The following is a 22,892-nucleotide window of genomic DNA, read 5'->3' on the forward strand; positions in this document are numbered from 1 at the left end:
CAGATCTCTATAAGTGTATCAGATCTAGTGTAATCTCGGCATAGTATTCGTAACTCGAGAGTTCATCGATATCTGTTGCGAAATTACTTCGGCATTTTCTCCGTCTTCCTCTATGCGGCGGAGTTCATGGCACAATGCCTCATGCTCATCTGATTCCAGTCGGCCATCGACCATTGTCCAAACAATAGCGTATCATTTCGGTAATGTGCTCTCTCTCTCTTTTTTCTCATTACAAATGAACAGTTGCAATACAGTCTTCAACTCTACTCTCCGATATAGTAATTACGTAATGGTCGTCTCATATGTGTAATGTATAATACAAATAAATACAAATACAAATACAACGCCACAACAGGCAAATTGCCCAACGAGGTGGCTGACTTAAGAACATCATGGATCCCCGAGCCATTTTTTGGAGGCCCCTACCTACTACTGCTACACCACACATGCACCCCCCCGCCCCCGCGGAACCCCCCAACGAACCCCTAACGAATCGGTATATGCGGGAATGTGCGTGTACGTGTAGTGCAACCTGACGTAAAGTTTTGTTTCTGTGTAATGCTTGTTATGTGTAGTGCTGTCATCTGCCCCCAGTTTTTCTAACTATGAGTGAAGTGTTATGGTTGAATGATTTACCGTTGTAGGACTGTTGCTCTCTGTGGCGAGACTTTTTAACGGGGAGATCGGCTCGCATTTGCGCCTTGAAGTTGGGAACCACAGAAAACCAACTTCAGCCGACTACCACTGTGGGGTTCGAACCCGGATCCTCGCATCACGAGTCCGGCACTATAACCACTCGACCACCACAGCGGCAATAGAACAGTATGTTTGCATGATTGATACCAAAGACGTCCATCTTATTTACTTGCATCGCATTATAAAAATTACCAAAAAAAATTGATATTTTATCAAAAGATAAACCACTTATATTTCCGATAATTTTTTCACCCTAGAAACAGGAAACTAATGAAATATCAATCTAAGAATAAATTATATTGACTTCCAGTATTTCAGACTGTAATCTTTTCAATCAACGTGCAATCGATCAATTATATTGTAATACCTTTCGATTAAAATATTGCAAAAGTTGGGAGAGCGTTTTCTTGGTTTTTTTTGGCAAAAGAAAAACAGTGAAAATCTTCATCTCTGTGCATCAAAGTGTAATGTACATTTTCTTTAAATTTTTAAGATGTGTGTGTCCTGACGTTTTTAAAAACTCTGTTCTCTAATTCGGCTGTTTTGTAGGCATAAAGCTCATCTAATATGACTTCGGACATCATTGGTTTCACAAATCATTAACATTTGATTGGTTTTAAATGCACCGATTAAATGTACCAAAACGGAAATACATGAAAGTGGGATGGTGACCTGTTTGGTCAGTATGATAGATGCAATAAAATTCCGCCAAGCTGATGAAAGAGTTGCTAAACAAAAATATAAAATAAGACTCACAAAAATGAGTCCTTTTTGTTCCGTTTCAAATTCACATGTCGACACATTGTTAATCGATTCATTTCTCCGACATCATGGAATGTCTGTGAGGTGTACGTTTAGGAATGTTGAGAATCTCTGCTAAGTTCTGATTGGCCAATTCTGGCCTTTCTGTAATTTTCGCCTTTAGTACGTCATCTCTTCACGTGGGTCTTCCCTAATATAATCTTCATTTCTTTTCGTAAAAGATTTATAATTTCATGAAATCGTGTGATCGTGTTAAGCACCATCTTCATAGACTTCATATGTGTTTCTAAAGGTTTAGCGTGGTAACGATCAAGTCCTTATAATTGAATTTTAATCATCCAAATTGACATCCCTGTAAAAACATGAAGGAGTAGATAAACTTTGCCTAATAATACTCAGAAAAATCACCAATGAATAAGGGAAATACAAGGAAAATACAAAACCCTAAACACAATTTTGACATGCTATGGGTGTCGTCTTCAGAGGTTATACTCTGGCCGAGGATCCCACTTGGATTGGTTACCAAATCTTAACTCTCGGTTGCTCAGCGAGAAGAAAAACATGCGCAGACCTGCCAACTCTCCCGAGTTAGGCGGGAAACTCCGGATTTTTCATCCTTCCTCCCGCTCTCCGGATTTGTTCAAATTTCTCCGGATTTTGGCAGAAAATTAGATTTTACGCGAGCTTTCACGTTGTCGTGGCGTCAATGATTACCGTCGTCGATGGGGAAAACACCCGTAGAGGACAACCTTAGTCATTTCCATCGAGAGAGAGAGAGAGAGAGAGAGAGAGCAGCCGTAAATAAAAGTCTCTGTGACCACATTTAAGCAACTGGCAAAGACGCGATTTCGTTTTCGTAGCGTTTATCGGCAATCATTTATCAGGGGCATGACCTTGGTTGCCGAAATTCCTGTATAATCGTTATTGTATTCCATTAACAGCCGTGCGGTAAACACGTTTTTTCGTCCGCAGCTTTGTAATTTGAATTTTTTTAAATAGTTTCTTCCGATTAAACATCTTCGGAAAGAAAATATAAAACTTTAAGCTATATACAGCTAAATATAAAGCTTTTAAGAATTCATATACCCAAGATTATCAATCACTGATAGCATCCACAAAAGGAAACACTTATACTTTATGAACATTATGTAGATGTGATTTCTCTATTCTGCATGGAAAGACTGACATGCAATTAAATTCTTCTCAGGGGCAATGCAGAACCTGCCTTGGGGAGGGGGGGAAGAATGTAACTTTTTCTTAATTAATGTAAAAAAAAAAAAAATTTTGAATTTTTTTTTATATGAACTTTTTTTTGATCGAGTCTATGAGTGTCGGGGGGGGGGAGATTCTGGATTTCAAAAGTTGGCACGTCTGCATACGCCTGATACGTCTGTCCAGATCAAACGTCGTGGCCATAATGAAGCTGAGTACCTGTATGTAAGTCTTCTACAACGCCCTGATTGGCTGCTTGCGAAATGGAGCTATTCGATTGGTCTATTTGAATTTTTCCCACAATTCCCGCTCGTAATAAACTTACACCATGGCGCTGTGATCGGTGGTGCTGATATATTGTCGTTTACTAATACTTATTTAAATTAAAAATTTTAGATGAAAATATAAATTTATTTGGACAGACGTATATATATTTTGTTTTTCCGCTGGGCAACAGAGAGTTAAGATTTGGTAACAAATCCAAGTTGGTTCCTCGGTCAGCGTGATATTTTTTGACGACACCCATAGCGTATCAAAATGCATAAGGAGTTAAAAGGAATAAATTTGATTTGATTTTGTTAGTAAGACATGTCAGCATCTAAAACGTTTGCCTTCCAAAAATGCTCAAAACTTTTGTCTCGTTTACGTAATATATATTGTCGTATACAGGGTGCATAACTGACTTCTCTCGCAGCAAAGTAATGGCAAACCGTAGATCCTAGAAGCCCTTCCGGTTAGAAACGGATTCAAATAAAGTGTTTACCTCAGATACATCACTCATATTGCATGGGGGGGGGGGGGGTTGTAGAGTTATTAACATATAAAAACTATCTTTTTATACGGACACCCTGTCCTGAAAAACTCGATAAGAAAGTTATTGTCTTGTCTCTCTCCTGATCCCCACAAAAAAAATGTTTTTAAGTATAATATTCGCTGAGATGTGTGAATTAAAAAAACCCTTCTAAAATAAGGGAAAGAACAGAGTGTGAATCACAGAATCAGCTTGTCCGTTAGTTTATGCGGGTCTTTCCTTTATTTTTAATGGTTTTCGAATTCAAACAGTTCAGCAAATACTGCACTTGGAAACGTGTAAATTTTTTTTTTGGAGGGAGGCTGAGGAAGGACATGGCTTTTTAATTGGGTTTGTATAGGACACACAGTATCATTTTTATAACTATACAACTCCTGCAACAAATTTGATGTATGGCGTTCCTGAGGTCTACACGTTATTCGAATACTTTTTCCAACTGGAAGTATTCTTCTAGGGTCAACGGTTTCAGAATTATTCCTGGGTAAAGGAGATCTGCTTATGCACCCTGCATACTGCTCAGTACTGCATCGATATACAGTGTAACCCTTCTTAACGGTCATCTCTGTTTCACGGACAAATCAAAATATCCCGGCGAAAGCCCATTTAAATAATGTATTTCGAACCCCTGTTTAACGGTCACCCTCAGACACGGTCACGGACACCATTTTCATCATTCATTCTGTTGGACTAAAACCCCTATACGGACATGAATAGTTGCAATTTTGGTTCAAGTTATACTCGCTAGATAGCAGCAAATGTTTAATAATTTAATCAACTTTTTTTATATTTCGCTACTTTTGAATAAAATGTTGGCTTGTAGTTTGTTAATGTTTGGCACCTCTGATGTCCGGTGGAATCTGAAATCATGTGTTGCTGATTGTGTTTCTATATTTTACATCATTCTCCACTGGTCAACATGGCCAGCTCTAGTATAATAGTCGCTCTCTATCACTAAGAGAAAAATTTGATGTCTCAAATACAGTGAAAAACTTAAAGTTGGAGTTCGTGCTCTTGCAAATCAATTCAATGCATTGATTGAACGCATTTTCCTGTAAACGCAATGATGGTAAGTCATTGAATTTAGTCTTTCCACTTAAAAAACATTTTGAAGGAGTTGAAATACTCAGCAACACCCACCACACTGCAACTGATCAGTTTTTCCAAAAGATTTTAATTCAGTGTGTAAACTTTGTATAATATTTCTTTTGTAATTTTAATTTCGTATTTATGAAATGATTATGTAGTTTATTTTCAATGCTATAAACGGATCTCATACGGTCAGAATTCCATTCGTAGTCAAATAAAGAACCATTTCAGTTACTGTTAATACTGTATAATGCAATTAATACAGGAACCCCTTCTGATACGGTCACCCCCCCCCCCACCCTCTTTTACGAACAATTTATTTTGTCCCACGAGTGTCCGCAAAACAGGGGTTTTAATTATCTGTATCTTTTGATAATCTTTTTGAGAGGAAAAAATGTAGAGAGAAAACAAGATGTTTGAAGAGACAATTTTAACAACGTCCGAATAAAAATTCCCAAGAAGCATTTTAGATAGTATAGAAGCAGGTGAAGAAACAAAGGTTTCTCGAAGTCTCCTCACTAATAGAGATACGTCACTGCTGCAGAAAATTGTTTGGATACCTTTATAGAACGAACGTTTACCTACGCAGGAGAGACAACACATGATGACAGGAGAAAATGTAACCAACGGTACAAATCTCTCTTCGTTGGAATCGTAATCTTCGCTTATGTATTTTTTATCTCAGAACTATCTACTGGGAATTATTCGTTCGTGTCATTCCGGAACGAATAATGCACATCCCCGAGTGATAAATGACGCTGTGGGTTCCTGAAACTAGATTCGCTGGCTTCATAGGTGCAACAACTTCTTCCTTGCAACAGAGGCGGATAATATATTTACTGCGAGTCAGTACTGTCAGCACGTTCATTAGAGCGCAGTATTCTTTGAGACATCAGTATAAACATACTCGTAGAGTCGTAAATACTTTTTATTCTGTGTCTATTTTCTCAATTATTCATTTGCGGTTCAAAAATACCTCAAAATATGATCTGAAAGCACTGACATTGAGGACTTTCATGGCAAACTGCCTTTAAGTGACGTACAGGGTGATTCAGAAAATGTGAGGAAGAACTTTAAGAGGTTATAGTACACACCAATACAAGCAATTGTCATCAAAGAATACATGGTCTAACATGAAACGCAAACGCGCTGACGGTATCGAAATGGCAGTTCCGCAAACGTTAAAACGGCATTCCTGTTGAAAATTATCGGGAGAAAAGGGACACACCACATGCATGCAATTGTAACCTGATTAAGAAGAAGAAACCGTATGAAAATCTGCGTCATAGTGAATAAAAAACGTGGACTCGGTATTAATATGTGAGCCATTATCCCGTGTGTTACAACTGTTAAAACGGTTGCACGCTGGAATAACTTCACAGGGCTGGCGCCCACACCTTTTATTCACTGTGATGCAGATTTGCATGCGATTTCTTCTTCTTCCAAAGGTTACATTTGCACATGCATGGTGTTCTTTTCCTCCCGATAAACTTCAACGGGAATGCCATTTTAACGTTTGCAGAGCGGCCGTTTAGAAACGCGCAAGCGCGTTTGCGTTTCATGTTGGACCATGCATTCTTTGATAACAATTGTTTGTGTTGGTGTGTACTATCACTTTTTGAAGATTTCCCATCTTTTCTGAATCACCCTGTATATCTGTACCTTAGAATCATACTATCATGCCGCTGTGGTGGTCGAGTGGTTATAGTGACGGACTCGCGATGCGAGGATCCGGGTTCGAACCCCACAGTGGTGGTCGGCTGAAGTTGGTTTTCTGTGGTTCCCAACTTCAAGGTGCAAATGCGAGCCGATCTCCCCGTTAAAAAGTCTCGCCACAGAGAGCAACAGTCCTACAATGATAAGTCATTCAATCATAACACTTCACTCATAGTTAGAAAAACTGGTGGCAGATGGCAGCACTACACATAACAAGCATTACAGAGAAACAACAAAAACTTCACGTCAGGTTTCACTACACGTGCACGTACCGATTCGTTGGGGAGTTCCGCAGGGGGGGGGGGGTGTAGTAGTAGTAGGTAGGGCCTCCAAAGGATGGCTCGGGGATCCATAATGTTCTTAAGTCAGCCACCTCGTTGGGCAATTTGCCTGTTGTGGCGTTGTATTTGTATTGTATTTGTATCGTACGTCCAGTTTTGAGATATTACTGTGTTCTTGTAGTTCTCATTCTGTAGCTTAGGGCCATGGTATTATATTTCAGCTGGAATTTGTACCTCAGAACCACACTATCGTATGTCCATTTGAAGGATTTCACAGCATGAAGAGAAAACAATAGTTGTTTTTTCTTCATACTTTAAAATCACTCAAATGAATATACGATGGTATGTTCCTGATCTATTGATATAAGTTCAACCCTCACTTTCTACGAGGGCTCTGGATGGCTTCACGCTCGTACGTGATGTATCGTTTGTTTGTCAGCTTATCTGCATCAGTAGCCGCTGTGATATCGGTTCAATCTCTTACATGTCTCACACGCAAATTATTATTTTTTCACGTTATTTAAGTGGATAATTTTGCATTATTCAAAAGTGTTGCCTGATTGTTTCACAAACATCCGATAATAAACCAGCTCCAAATACTTATCGGTATTTATTCCCATTCCTTGGGTGATATTAAAATTACGGACAAGAAATCCGTATAATAACAGGTGTCGCATAAATTTGTAAATGTTTAAAAACTCAATAAAAATTGAAAAAATTGCTATATTTGAATGCAGTCTGCGTAAACTTTATTCTCAAGAACGGTGGTGTTTTTGGTACAGAAAAAAATGGTTGAAATTTTGTCGATAGAAGGAACTGCATGAAAGTTCGGCAGAAAAGAGAGTGGCCCCTGAATTCTTCTTCAATCTGTGTCAGAAACGTTCGTAAAGCTTCAGCCGGTGATTCGTGGCTGAGGTAAAGCAACTTCACCAGTAGCACTTAATCCACCAATGCAACATTACAATGAGAACCTTATGTAAGAGCCAGTAACAGGATGAGCTGTTAATCGTACACCCTGAATTTTATAGGACTCTAATTTGTATAGTTACAGTGATTTGCTATCGCGCAGTGCTTTCTATCTACAAAAAATTTAACTAATTTTTTTTCAGTGCTAAAAAATATTTCCCTTCGAGAGAATAACTCCTTCGCAAACCGCATTCAAATACGCCAATTCTTTCAGCTTTAATGAACTTTTAAAATACTTACAAATTTGTGGGACACCCTGTATACTAATATAACAAGAAAGAACCATATTTTGCATCAAATATTGAAACAAATTTTTGTAAAATTGATAACGTCATAGATTGAATTTCCAAAAACCTTTAACAACAATCGCTGATATGAGAAAAATCTTACGCCCTTCACGAGAGCTTAACAATCCTCCGATTACACTGTTTTTATGCTATCATTCGCCCCTAATCAAAAGCAGTCCATAAGTCAAAAGTGAACCATGAGAGGTTAAAATCAGGCTTTTCTTGAACCGGAACAATTTCCAAGCTGTAAGATGAATCTCCGGCTGCTCTTTCAGATCTCGCACAACTTTCGTGATGAGTCGATATTTGGGATCATCGCTATAACGCCTCAGTAGCAACTCGTACTTCTCTCTCCATGCGTTGCGGACGCGGGCCATTGCCAGTGGGATCGCGGATGCACTCATCATAACGCATATAACATAAAGGAATTTCAACAAAAGCATACAGGTTGTCGTGATGACGTAGCTCGACGAGAGAAATTCCAAGTTCTTAACGTATATCGTGATGTAAACAAGGGCGAAACTGAAATGCACTGTCATCAGACTTAGCAGTGGCGAGGAGAATGTCTCTTTGACATCTCTGATGAAATTCACTGTTTTATTATGTTCTTCTACGATATCTTTCAGTTGTTTCAATGATGCGACGCTGCAATCATCGATGGCTTTTGCGAGAGCCGTAATCTTTCGAGATACATCGATAAATATCAAGTTGAACAACAGGGAAGTAAACACTGGCCAAAAAAATACCAAATACGAAAACGAGCTAATCGACACCAAAAGAATCATGAAAGCAACACTCGTCTCTAGATCCGTCGGTCTCATTCCAGCGAACCAGAACATCACGGCTGTCCTATCTCTGGAGAAACTGAACTCGGCCATCCATATCAAAATCATTGAAACACCAAGGATTATGGGCACCAAGAGACCGGCAAGGAATGTTCTTCCATGTCCATTCGTCACTTCTTGATGAACGTTTTGCTCATTCAAGGAAATGATTTTAGATATATTCGGTGACTTCATCCTGATCGTCAACCACAGAACCATAAATCCAAAATATTGAATGCACATTATTACGGTATATACTTTTCCAATCGAAACATATCTGGCATTTTGTATACAAAGAATCGATTGGTAAATACATGTCACAAAGAATAACACCACGAAAAATTTGCATGAGAGATTGGGTTTTTCTGAGAAACTTATGCCAAAGGTAAGGCTTATCGATTTCATATAGGTGTAGCTTGAGTTACGGGGTAGTCGTGGCTCATTCTGCGAACCATTCTTTGGCCGGAGAGTATCGCTAGTGGTCGACCAAACACTTGATAACCTGGGCATGTTCTTCACCATTCAAAATTTCATCATTGAATGTTATGAAATAAGTGGATAATTCGATGTCTTACGAGCAACTGGGATGATTGGACCACAATACAAAATCGCATAATCTTTATTATCGATATTAGACGATTTTGTTATTATATACATTTTTTTCATTATATTAGTTTTTTGAAGGCAAACATTTTTTGAATTGAACGTCAATCAATTATTAATTTGAGTGCATTTCATATCCTTGATGGATAACAGAGTGTTTGCATGCTTCAAGCCAAGCTCATGTACTTTTACTGAAGGTTGAAAATAGACAACTTACATTGATCGATAGTTTATTTGGAAAGTGAAAGTTCTTGTTAAGTTGGGGAGTTCTTTTTACTAGTTGGAGAAGCAAAAAAAAAAAAAACGTGAGATGGTTGATCAATGGATTGATTGATATTTGATCAATCAATATATTCATATACCATGGATTGATTGATCAATTGAGCATTAAAACTATGAGTTTACAATCTTATTTTTATCCCTTTGATCGATTAAAAAGAATGAATGTCTGTGGAAGAGCATAAAGTTCATTGTGATTGATAGTTTATTTGATGTGAATATAAACGCGTATTTTTCTGAGAAACAATCATGCCGTTTCGTCTACAAACGGAGTCAAAATCACTAAATGTTGTGAACATGTGTGAGGGCCAAAAGAAAACTTATGTATAGAGTCTGTGCCAAACTGGACTGGTATTCAATAAAAGCGCGTGGTTTTTTCAGTCTAAACTTTTCCGACTAGAGACCGGCAGAAACGCTCAGGGAGTGTTTTTTCTTTCCAAAAACTATTCAAGTTTTTCATTATCGAGACCCTGTGAAGCATAATGTACAAATCCTTTTCAAAAAAATTAGAACACCCCAGAAATTTACGAGAGCAGATCATGAAATTCTCAAGCTGAAAAGACCAAATTGAAGGTGAGACTGTATTTGTATTTTCATCTTCTAAAAGATTTTTCTTGAGCATATCAGCGGCAGAAAATTTGCATGAAGTAGACTAAATGTTTCTTAAAGCGTCAAGTTACTTTTTCCTCTGTTTCAAAAAATTATAACATCTGACTTGAAACGCATTGCTACGTGAATATTTTCATGCAAATTTACATCAACTTGATCGAACTCGTGTTTTATGTTTTTCTTCGTGAGGAGAGGTACGTAAACCCAGAATTGTTCAATCTTTGCAATACGCGTAGAAAAAGGACATTTCTACAAACGCCAAATTACATGTGCATTTAGTAGGACAGTATGAGGAAACAACTGCTGATATCGTACGAATACATTGAGCTGCGACCATCTTTAGCATGGATTTTGTGCATCATCAAGACAGACATTGAATTGATTTCTCTCAAGAATAGGTTCTGGATCAGACGTAAACCATGAATCCCATCTCGCTATTTTAGAGCCGATAACAGCTGGTTTGAAATTTATTAGTTTTTTTTTGTTTTTAGCACGACTCCACAATCTCATGAAGTACCGATGATGTTTGATGAACCCTGACGAATTCGTGATCCAATCTTCGTTTTCAATCTTCAAACAAAGTCTCCGGCAGCTGGAACCAAAAAATTTAAACGAATGAATCAGAAGACTTCTTTGGGTGCATGTGTACATTAGACTCTCTACTTTTTTATTCCAGAATTTGAAGACGTATGCAAGTGGAAATTTCATTTGCCATCAAGGTTTTGACTATGTATAAGAAACTATATCGATGCTGCAGAAATCCACAAAATTCACAATATTCGAAAGATGTATGTAATGTACGATATCAGCACGCGTTTCGTCATACGGTCCAACCAAATGCACACATAATTTCGCATTTGCAGAAATGTACCATTTTTCTACCCGTATTGCGAAGATACCTTCGCAAGGTTTGCACACCTTACGAGGGAAGACATAGAACTCGAGTTCGATCAAGTTGATGTAAGTTTGCATGAAAGTATTTATATAATAATACGTTTTAGGTCAGATGTTCTAATTTTTGAAACGTAGAGGAAAAAGTAATTTTAATTAAATATTTATCGAGATATTAAATATAGGGTACATAGGTAACAAGGCGTTTGGCATTTTACTGGCGAACCGAACTTTTTGAATTTCAAATATCTCAAAGAAAAATTCCACTTAAAAACGTGGAATGTTTTTAGTTGGCATCGGAAAAGACAGAGGCCAACCACTTACTAATTGGGTTTTGGGGCACGTGGGGACCGAATAAAAAGTTAATTTTTATATTCTAATAACTACACAACCCATTGCAACATGAATGATATACCTGACTACTACACGTTATTTGGAAACTTTTTCTAACTGGAAGTATGCCTCTAGGATAATACGCCCTGTGTGCTATATGTGTGTTGGGTGCACCCTGTATATAAAGTCATTATGTGTTGGCAACTTATCGTTGTGTTGGCAAGATTTCATTGCTTCAAAAGTTGAAATTTATATAGATTGTACACAAATATAATCAAATAATCATTTTGTGTGGTTTTTTTTTATCCCCCGGTATATAACAATCGCACTTTTTCACAATTATTTTGAGAATTAAAGAACTTTTAAAACCTTCAATTTGACACGTGTTAACCACACCCTCAATCATTAGGGACGTGGGACAGAAAAGCCCTTCTAGCCTTGAACATAGGCTACAGCTTTACGCCCAGATAATAATAACTTACGGGAAAAAATTAAGTTCCGTTAAACCCCTTAGCTTCAGAATGCGCAAGAGAATCTTTCGACGGGAAAATATTATAATATTATCCAAAGTCCGTTAAAAAAAAAATGAATGTCTGCCAATATTATGGTATTGGTCCGTTTCGTTCTTTGTGAAAGTGATAAAAATACCCGTGATAGTGATAACAATAACCATGATTCTAATAAGCGGCGTCGACTGTATTTTGAGAACTACTGACTTAACACATTTGCATCCGGAAGTGGAATAATTCACTTGTGTATCGCGTTACATCCAGTTTCTTTATGTACAGTTCCGACATATCAAGTTCAAGCCATTATTTTAATCCTCGGCTAATGAAAAAAACTTTTTCTTGCAAAATTAAAACTGCGCAACTGCTTCGAACTTCAGACCAAGTTCTTTCTAAGGATTGGAAGACGGTACACGCCCTCTTAAAAGATATCCACAGTCCCCAGTATAAAATTCTATTATTCGGTGACTTTTGACATAATTATCTTCTCATTCAATTCAAAAAAATTTAAAAAAAACTCAAAAATTCCTCCAATTTTCAATGAATTGCGAACTTTTAAAAGAAGCAAATATTTCTTTTTCGTTTATCGAAGAAATTTTGGAATTTCGCAGAAATACAATTTCCCGTCTATTACACACTTTTATTTTTCTTTTCTCGGATACTGTTATTATGGTGTGTATTAGCATTATACGATCGTAAACTCGACCAGACAAGGAAAACGCATTTCGCTTCAAAGCTCCTTAAAAAATAAAAAAAAGGAAAGATCCATTTTCTTGAATGTGGCGGATCCAACTTTTGTGTTGATGGTGATTTTCTCGAGGAATTTTTCTTCCGAGAAATAAAATAAAATAAAACAATAAACGCATTCCGTACAATCGGAATCTCGAGATTTTTAGTTTAAAAATCTTGTCTCTTCTTTGGAAACCGCAGGTGTTGGTGCGTTTTTCCGACATGAAAAGAGGGAAATCTTGCAACTGGAGTATTTACAGGAAAACGATGGTAAAAGGGAAAAAACTCTTTTGGAATTGTATTTTTGAAAAAGAATTCAGATTTTATTTAGTTTTCCACCTTCTTCGTGACGTTTAATACTGTATAATCGGTTGATGTACTACTTATCTATGGACGAAATAATACACAACTAAAGTACCAAGTTTTCGAGTATGTTTGTAAATAAAGAATATGTTGGAACAAACAGTATACGGTGGAATTCTGAAGTCATATGGTGAAAATTTTAAGAGAAAATAGAATATGCGTTCTTAACCTATTAGTCACTGTGGCTCCTGAGATGAGTCATATGAATCCATTCTCGATCTGGTAATAAATTCATAAATTAGGTTGAATGGGATGGGACTCAGACATTTTTGTAGCCCTATTGAAATATTATTTTTTAGTTTTACACAGTATTTTTGGGAGAAGTCGGCATCCAAAATGGCATAACATTATTACATAATATGCAAGAAGCTTTTAAACTATCTGTACTCATTAACAAACATTAATGAAAATTCATGATTAGAATTTGAAGTTAATGAAAATTCAGACATGATTAGAATTTGAAGTTAATGAAAATTCAGACATGATTAGAATTTGAAGTTAATGAAAATTCAGACATGATTAGAATTTGACGTTAATGAAAATTCAGAAGTGTGTGTGATTAGAATTATATGTTAGCACGTGCACCCATATCAACGAAAATGTTCGTCAGCCGAATACGCATTCGTTAGCTGAGGCAAAAAAATTACGAAAAAAAAAAATCTGCATCAGCCGAAAAATACGTAAGCTGAGGCGTTCGTTAGTCGAGGAGGTGTCACTGTAATGCTTAGCTGAAGCCTAAACACTTCATTTGCGACCAAGCATTGCATGCAAAAAATGTGTGTTTTAGTATGCTGCATCACTTCTTTTTTTAAAGTTTATCGCATGGGTTAAGTAAGTATCATCCTTAATTGATCATTCATGTCAAAAATATGATGTTTTTTCCCATTTAAATTTGGGGACGTGGCCCCAGTCTCCATATTTCAACGTTGTGATGAAGAATTAGTAGACACTATCTTAACGTTTTGTTGATTCGAATGACATGAAGACATCGTCTTGTGTCACCAGATAGTCTTTGAGAAAGTTTTCTCTCTCTCTCCTATGCTCATAAGCACTTACTTAAAATGCGTACTTCTCATTAGAAGTATGAGAACGGGAAAACCATTTCCTCATCCCCATACAGCGATTTTCTCTAACTGAGAAAATTCTCATGCTCCGGGGAATTGAAACGTTTCCATTTAATTTCGCTCTTTGACAGCACCATAACACCACTTCTCTCGAGAAAACTCTCGTTATTCTGCAAGAAGGATCTCGTTTTATGTGTTCGTGTACAACACTAATAAAATCATGGCATTTGATACACAAAACATGTAAATTAACTTTTATGTACTTCCTAATGATTCCATACCTTTCTGTACACATAATTCAAGAATTACTTCTATGATTATTTCAGGTTGAGCAAATGTTTGATTTACCATATTAATGTTTACGAATCAGAAGGTTGCAAGCCTCTGTTTTAGTAGAATCTTTAATGTCAAACACTCTCTCTCTAAGGAATAATATTGAGAGATGCGAGTGTATAATATAGATAAAAGATAATACAAATCACATAATGCCTTTTACGTCCATGCAGAATGATGTATCATCGCAAGAATGCTTCATTTTAGAAATATCGTTGGAGTTACAGATAAACCAATATACACTGAAGTGTCAAAAGTCATGGGATGCCTCTTAATGTTGCTGCACTTCGCAGGGTAAAAGGAGGTGCCACACGATATTAAGAGGTATCCCATAACTTTTGGCACGTCAGCACTGAAGTCATGGGATAGCTCTTAATATCGTGTGACCTGAGGCATCCCATGACTTTTGACACTTCAGTGTATATTCAGAAATGCATTCAATCTCACGACTTGACTATAACGTGTGAATGCCTAAAACTAGCCACAAATGTTTTCGGAAAATCTATCGACAACAATTCATTTTTGAAAAATTCACCGACATTGTCGGTACAATTCGTTGATAACAAAATTCACCAATACCGTCAGAATAATTCATTAATAAGAAAATCCATAGGCACCATCACGATAATTCATCAGTTGGAAAATTCACCACCATCGAGGTAATCAAATTCAACGATGCGTCAGGATAATCTCTCGCTAGGAAAACTCATCATATAGAAAAGTCAGTGAAACTGTCAAGAGGAAAAATTCAATGACATCATCACGGTAATTCATGGATGCAAAAACTCACCATCATGAATAAGAAGAAAGAGTCAGATATCTTCGATGGGAGAATTCATCGTCATCGAGAAAAAAATTCAAAGAAACGGTCAGGATGATTCAGATGCAAAAATTCACCGAAGAAGAAAAACTGCCCATGTGTAGGTAATTTCATTACTTTAGTATTGAAGAGCTGATTATGGATGAGAGAGAGAGCGATAATCTGCCACAAAAAAATTATACTTGTTTATTTTCGTATTGAATTCGATCAATAAAGTGAAGCAAATGTATCAGCACATTAAAAAAACCGTAAATTTATTGGGCAGCTGCTAATTTATTTTCAAAATATATAGAGTTTAACCTCTCTATAATAAAGTACAAAAGACCAAGTATAGGGTTATCTCCCGTCAACCTATTATGTCCAATTGGTTATAGAGATTTTGGCTGCAAAAATGCATTTGGGGCATTTGGTGGTAGATTTTATTTTGGATCAATTTCACTTTTTCTACACGGTGTCCTATAAATTTGTAAATAGTTTAAAAATTCATGAAATTTGAAGGAATTGATACACGTGTTTAAATTGCGAAATAGTTAATCTCACGAAGGGAGATTTATTTTGGTACTGAAAAGAAAATTAGTTGAACTTTTTTTGTCGATCGAGGGGTCAGGGAAACCAGTCCTGCAGGAATGAGAGGAGAGAGATTGACCTAAACATTTCTTCAATATCATCTGAGTCTGAAACGTTCGTAAAGCTTCCGCCGGTGATTCGTAACTGAGGTAAAACAACTTCACCAATAGTCAAATGCACCAATGTCAAAATCACATTGAAAATCTTACGAAAGCGAGAGTAACAGGATTTTTCACAAATGAGCTGTTAATCGTAATCTTAATTTCGTGAAACTCTTGATTTGAATATTTCAAGTGATTTTCTTTCAAGCAGCGCCCTCCATTGACAAAAATTTTAACTGTCAAAACACATTTTGTGTACCAAAAATCCCTAAGAATCCGTAAGAATATTCAAATATACTGACATAGTAACGTGAGAACTTGATAAACGCGCAAAGGATATTCGCGTCAAAACAATAATTTGGTGCGATACTGAATACTGTTGGCGAGAGATGGAAAAACTTGGCGACATGCTGGGTACAGCGACCGACCGGTTCTCAAGCTCTACAGGATGTCGATTAATTAAACGAAGTCAAACGAAACAGTTATTGAACTGCGTTCATTATTCATAAGTCTTGTAATTACGTATGGATGTAGCTGGATAGATTAGATGCAACACCGCCACACCGTCGTATCAATACCAATTTCTTCCATTTTTAAGAATTTTCAAGGTTTTTACGAATTCATGGGATACCTTGATCTTGTTTGATGGTGAACTGTTTGGGGAATTTCCCAGCAACCAACCAACTGTAATCGGTTAATTGACTCCTTTACGATCAGGGACCTAATATTGCGTCATAACGCCAGTGGAATTCGACCTTTTTTTCCTCATAGCGAAGGTTTTATTGTAACCGTATGAAACAAAGTTGTGTGTACGTGTTCCCCCCCCCCTCACCCGTTATCCCACCACCATCGTGTGATATCTATCTCAACGACATAACGATAAACTGATACCCAGCAACTGAGATATTGATGGTGATTCTCCTCATGGTTTTTCCCACTTCTCGCTCTCCACGACATCCCCCCCCCCACAATCATGCACACATACACGTAATGTTTCTCAGAACTAATCCTTCTTCCGCAATACATATACTGTTCATAGAAGTGAGAAAGGGAACAAGTAAAAAAACTACAAAACAAGTTGTAGGTGAAGTCGAAAAAGCAGACACTGTACTTATCCAATATAACTTATCCAATATATCTCTGTATTGTTCCTCCTCACCCTTATTTCATTTTTTTTTCTTTCTTTCCCTTTCTCACTTTTTTAAACGTGGAACGAGACTAGCACATTTACCGTCTATACGTCCAATACAGATCATTCAAATTTATCGTCAAAAACTTGAACGCGAAGCGGTTAATTTTACATCAGTGAATCGTTTTCAAGTTTTGCGTCAATGAATTTCTGTCAGTGATTATATGATCTACCGGACACGAACGACAAGTGAATGTTAGTCTGTAAATTATTAATGAAAACTCGATGTTTCGATGAATAGATTAAGAGTCCCTTCAAACGCGTCATTCGATCAAACTTAACTGTGGAGTTAGTAAGAAAGCAGTACGGTACTTGCGAAGTTAACAGGAAAGATAATTCACTAATTAACCATGACTTTCAGTAGTTGGAAAGAATTTTTGGAACCCCCTCATCACTAGATAATTTCAAAAAATAAATAAAAAATTATTAAATAAAAAGCATATTTTTATACTCATGAATAACATCAGCGTTGTTTGAGGCTCTGCAAATAAAAAACTAAGAAAGAAAAGATCATTTCTCATTGAGTATTCAAAAAGAAAAAATTACTATCATTACTCATCGATGAAAAACATTCAATTAAGTGGCAGAAACAACCTCGAAGATTTTTCGCTTAATTAAGAGACAAAAAAAACCACTTAAAAATAGTTTTTTAACTCCTCTAAAAAAAAGTCGAACATTTTTTATTATTTATGTATTATGCAAATTAGAGGAAGGGAAAAGCTCCCTTAGATTATATAGGAATAGAAAATATCTGTGGAAAATTTCTTGGTAATTGGATGTGTCTAGTAAAAAACAAAAACGAGAATTTTAATCTCGATGATTTTCAACTATTCATAATTGATGTTTCGACAAGTTTTTGTAGATCACAACTCATTTTCGTTTAATAGAAGTTTAGATTCACGTTTTACCAGTAAGTTATGATTCTGGATGAATTTATATGATTATGATAGGGAAAAAAATCATAAATTTTTATTCATTGTCGGGGTGATGGATAAGAAAAGCAGATAATGTATTTCTGTGTTATGCCCAATGTTGCAAATTTCGGACATCGGCAAAGATTTTTGCTTCTTTTAGTTTAGTTGAAAAACTAGTTTAGTTGAAATTAGATGTGTTTGACATTTAAAAGAAACCTTGTTCGTGTTTCCAGAAATCAAAGACAGACTAAAAGCTTATATTACTTGTGATTCTGCGAGGTTATGAATGTATTTCTAATCTTGAAGTTCGTAAGAAATAATTAATTAATGCATATGAAGTTATAAGAGACGATCTTGAAGAGTTATCTCACGTTTTTTGGATGAAAACTGATTTCCTATGAAGTTTTAAATCTTCAGATATAAAGCAAAGTACTATTCTTTTATTTCAACAAAAAATAGACTACTTTAATTCAGAAAACACAAATACAAAAAACAATGCCACAAATACAAAAAACAATGCCACAAATACAAAAAACAATGCCACGAAAAGGCAAAATGCCCAAAGAGGTGGCTAAGGAATAGATGACCATAAAATGAATATCATAAGTCACCATTAATTCATTTTAAATTAAATCCACCCATTTATTGTACAATCATATTAACACTAATCAAATGTTTCTATGAGCAAATCTATTCAATGTTGTATAGCATAACATTGTTCTCGTGTCTCGTTAATTCAGTAATTAAATCGTTTTAATGTTGAGTTTCGTTGAAGCAGAAAATTCTTTAAATCGTACATAGCAGACCTAATGATTGTATTAATATCGCAATAGAGTCCGACTTCGAACGTGGTGTTGATTTTAGTGTAATTAAAATAATCTAATGTCGAAAGATGGTTTTTCGAGACAATTATTGTTTATGTTCAAGATTGGAAATAAAGTTGTAGTTATTCTTCCCCGAAAAAACACTTCAGTTATTTTCTAATTTCCCAACAGAAATTATTACATATGAATCTTGTGATATTTTGGCCGGAAAGAAATTTTTGTTGCGATTATGCTTCCAACTCTTATTTATTTTATTTATTTATTCACATCTCAACAGGCAAGCATTGCCCAATTAAAGAAATTTGCAGGTTCGAACCCGGAACAGACTTTGTAATAGACCTAGTACTCTACCAACTGTACCATCGTCGGGCAAGTTAATACTAGTGTTTCAAAGCAGTTGTTACCGAGAATTACCATTTACTTCTATTTATCGTCAAGTTTGTATCTGATGTATCTACTATACAGTACCAGTAATCCACGACTGTTGCCCGAATGACGTGGTGGTAAGATGCTGGTCCCAGGTTCAAACCCGGGGAGAATATAGATGATATTTTCTTAACACGAGCAAGAGGTGACCACCGATAGATGGCGCCTTCATACCCAACCAAATTCATTAATGGCAGTGAATTGCAATGTAGCGATATGGCCAGAATTTGTGTCTGGTGAAGTAGTAATCCACGATTGAAAGAGATCTGACATAAATAAGTTAACTATTAATATCTGAGTTGTGTTGGGACTACTCATAGCGTCAGATGACTTACTTTATTATAATTAAATTCCGTTTCACCAGCGAAAGGAAGAGTTGAACCGGAATGCTATAGCCTAGAAATAACTTTATATAGAATAGCTTTTTTTCAATTATTATTACTTAGCCGGGAGGTAAAAAAAGAAACTTATTGTGTTATATCAGTGTCACTAGTTAGATTTTCTTTTATATTTCTGTTTTTTCTCGAACGCATTCCGCAGAACCTACCTCTTCAAGACAGCCATATAAAAAATGAATATGAATAATCTGAGATCTAATCAGTGATCTATCTTTCAAAAGTGGCTCTTATTTACTCCTTCGAGTTGAAAATTACAAAGAAAACAACCTCAGTTTCCAAAAGCTGTGCTCATTTATACCACGGCTGAATGAATGAACGCCAGGGGCTCTGCCACTGGACTTATCCCGTTGCCGAGATCTCTTCCAGCCCAGCTTCGTGGCAGAGTCTGGAACAAATTGAGTGTACCTAACAATCTGAGTGTGTAGCTGGTGTTGTGCTTGATATTTCAGTGCTACCATCTATACTTCAAATTGTGAATGAAATGTAATGATTGAATATTTGTTACGTTGTAGGCCTGTTGCTCTCTAAGGCGAGACTTTTTAACAGGGAGATCGGCTCGCATTCGTGCCTTGAAGTTGGGAACCACAGAAAACCAACTTCATTTATACCACGGATGTTTACTTCCATAGAAAATGAACTCCGTGAACGATAATGGAATCATAATTATTTCTGAAACAGCCCTTATTCCATTCGGCCGCCTCAAACAATGAAACTATTAGCATAATTTAAATAGAGAATCACAATGAATACATGATTCAATCTTCATGTCAGTTTTCTTCTTTTGGTTTCTTTTCATGATAATTATTTCTTCAATCAATTTATTTATTCATAAAAAATATATTTAAAAAAACATCTCTTACCTACAGTCGTGTTTAATATGTAATTTTCAATTCGTAAAATTATTTTCAAAATCTATTATTAGTATATGATTAGCTTTCCTTACTTTTAGATCATTAACAGATGTTTTCTAAGACAATTCCAGACAATTAGTTTTTAAAAAAATATTTATGCTTTGAAATTCATTATTGTTGCCTGCTTCTATTTTTGAGCAGTTCTTCTTGAAGTTCTCTAAAACACTCGTTTAAAAAACATCCGTAAAATTGATACTGTTTTACACAGTAATATAAATGCATTTTTAATGACATTTCAACTTACACGCATGTAGATTTTTATTGGGTTTGCAACTAAATTAAAGGCGTTTTTTTTAACTAAAATTTCCCAAGCTGTTTTTGAAACATTTAATTTTTATTGACCCTTGGGAGAATTTTACTTGAATTGCTTTTGCACTATTTTGTGTCATTTGCAGAGATATGTTAAATAACAATTCAAGGTGAGGAGGGTGGATTCATTAATAAGTGAAATTTAAAATCGATCGAGTTGTTTTGTTTTGTTATGTCCAGGTTACTGCAACGCGCTGAACTTTTGGAATGCAATGTATTAAAAAACATTGGAACCAAATTTAAGTGTATTAATGTTTTAAGTACTTTAATTTATTTCACTAGACTACTAACCTAGCTTAATTTCTTTAAACAGCTTTTGAAATTAAGAATTCGAAATAAATCAAATTTAAAAAAAGTTATTTAAAAAAATATAAATTCAAAACAATAAGATCATGGAGAAAAAGACTAAGTGAAAATTCGGTTTTATTTCAATTAGACAAACCTATGACAACTGTGCAAAAGGTAATACAACAAAATCAAAAACAGAAGCATCAAATACATTCACTTTGTGACATCAAGTGACTCCAAAGTGATGTTTTGAAACACAAGAAATATAAAAGTTATAAAATGGAAACAAAGGACTATAAAACTATGAATAGACATCTAATATGTTACAGGGAAAACTTTTTCTATTGTAAAACTAAAAATACAAAATAAGCATAGATTAAGAAAAAAAATACAGACTTGAATAAGGAGTATAAATTTGAAAAAAATACAAATTAAAAAATGCAAATGTAAGAAAAGAATACCAATTTAATCAAAAAATAATATAGATTTTATAAACAAAAATACAAATTTAATAAAAAAAAGAATACAAATTTAATTTAGTAAATAATACAAATAAATGTAAATTTTTTAATCACAATGAATTTAATAATGCAATCTCAAGAAACGTTTCATTCCGAATTAAAAAGAAATTAACGCAATATCCAAAATTTTGTTTTGATAACATTGAAACATTTAAATCTCTAAAGTTTTTGAGTAAACTCATAAAAACTTTTTTTTTCAATATTTTACAAAAAAAATTGAAATTCAAGAAAGATTGAAAAAATAGAGTAAAATGTTAAATACTGTATATGAATGAAATAGAGTCAAAGTAAAGACCCAAACAATAAACGAGTTGATGAATTCATTTTTTTAAAACCACTCTTTCTAAAATAAAGGTAAATTTAAGCATAAGATCAAAGTTATTAATTCGGCTTTCAATACATTCTCAGATCGATAACTGGAAAAATATTCAGTGTATTTTGCAATAATTGCGTATATACACACTAAAAATGATAATATCAATACTAATTTAATTATTATTTTAATTCAGTTATTAAATTCGAGTTTACTAGCACTAATATTATTTTTAGAACATATATATAAAGGATAAAAGTGAGACAAGACATCCATGAATGGTAATAAATACAAAACACGTAATGAATATGGTATGTTATGATATTTGCACATCATCTAAGAAATGATCAAAGAAATTTTGCGATAAGCCACCACATTTGGTATGATTTCATACATCCTCAGGAGAAAACTTCGCTGTGTTTTCTTGTCGAAATTGAATTTTCGGTTCTCAACTCACGATGATAATCAAGAAATTTTAATTAATCAGATAAGAGGTCTAACACGATGCAACTAAAGGTATGAAGCGAGATCAAAGGTAGCAGCGGTGTTGCGATGCACCATTTACTAAGATTAAATATCAATAGAACTTTTCGGAGACATTTTGGTGTCTATTCATCATTATGAATTCGTATTATGTAGTTTGGTAGCTGAATTCGTGAAATTTTATTGAAAAAAATGGGAAAACAATTAATTTCAGTGTTCATTATACCCATTCAACATAAATTGTTTATTTACAATAAAACCTCGATAACTCGTCACTTTTATAAGTCGTTACTCCGGTTAAGTCGTCATTTTTCTTCGGTCTCGTAAAGTTTCCGTAGATAACAATAATAAACCCTCGGTTACTCGTCACTAATTTCGGTTAACTCGTCACTATGGAAAAGCTTGAGAGATAGGACTCGTCTATGGTTCCTTTGAAGAAAAAGCTTGATAACAACACTGCTATGCATTCAAAAGTGA

This window comes from Pholcus phalangioides, unplaced genomic scaffold (genome assembly GCF_987345545.1).
Source record: "Pholcus phalangioides strain wild (caught in Gottingen) unplaced genomic scaffold, Ppha-v1.0 ptg000022l_1, whole genome shotgun sequence".
NCBI classification, from domain to species: domain Eukaryota; kingdom Metazoa; phylum Arthropoda; class Arachnida; order Araneae; family Pholcidae; genus Pholcus; species Pholcus phalangioides.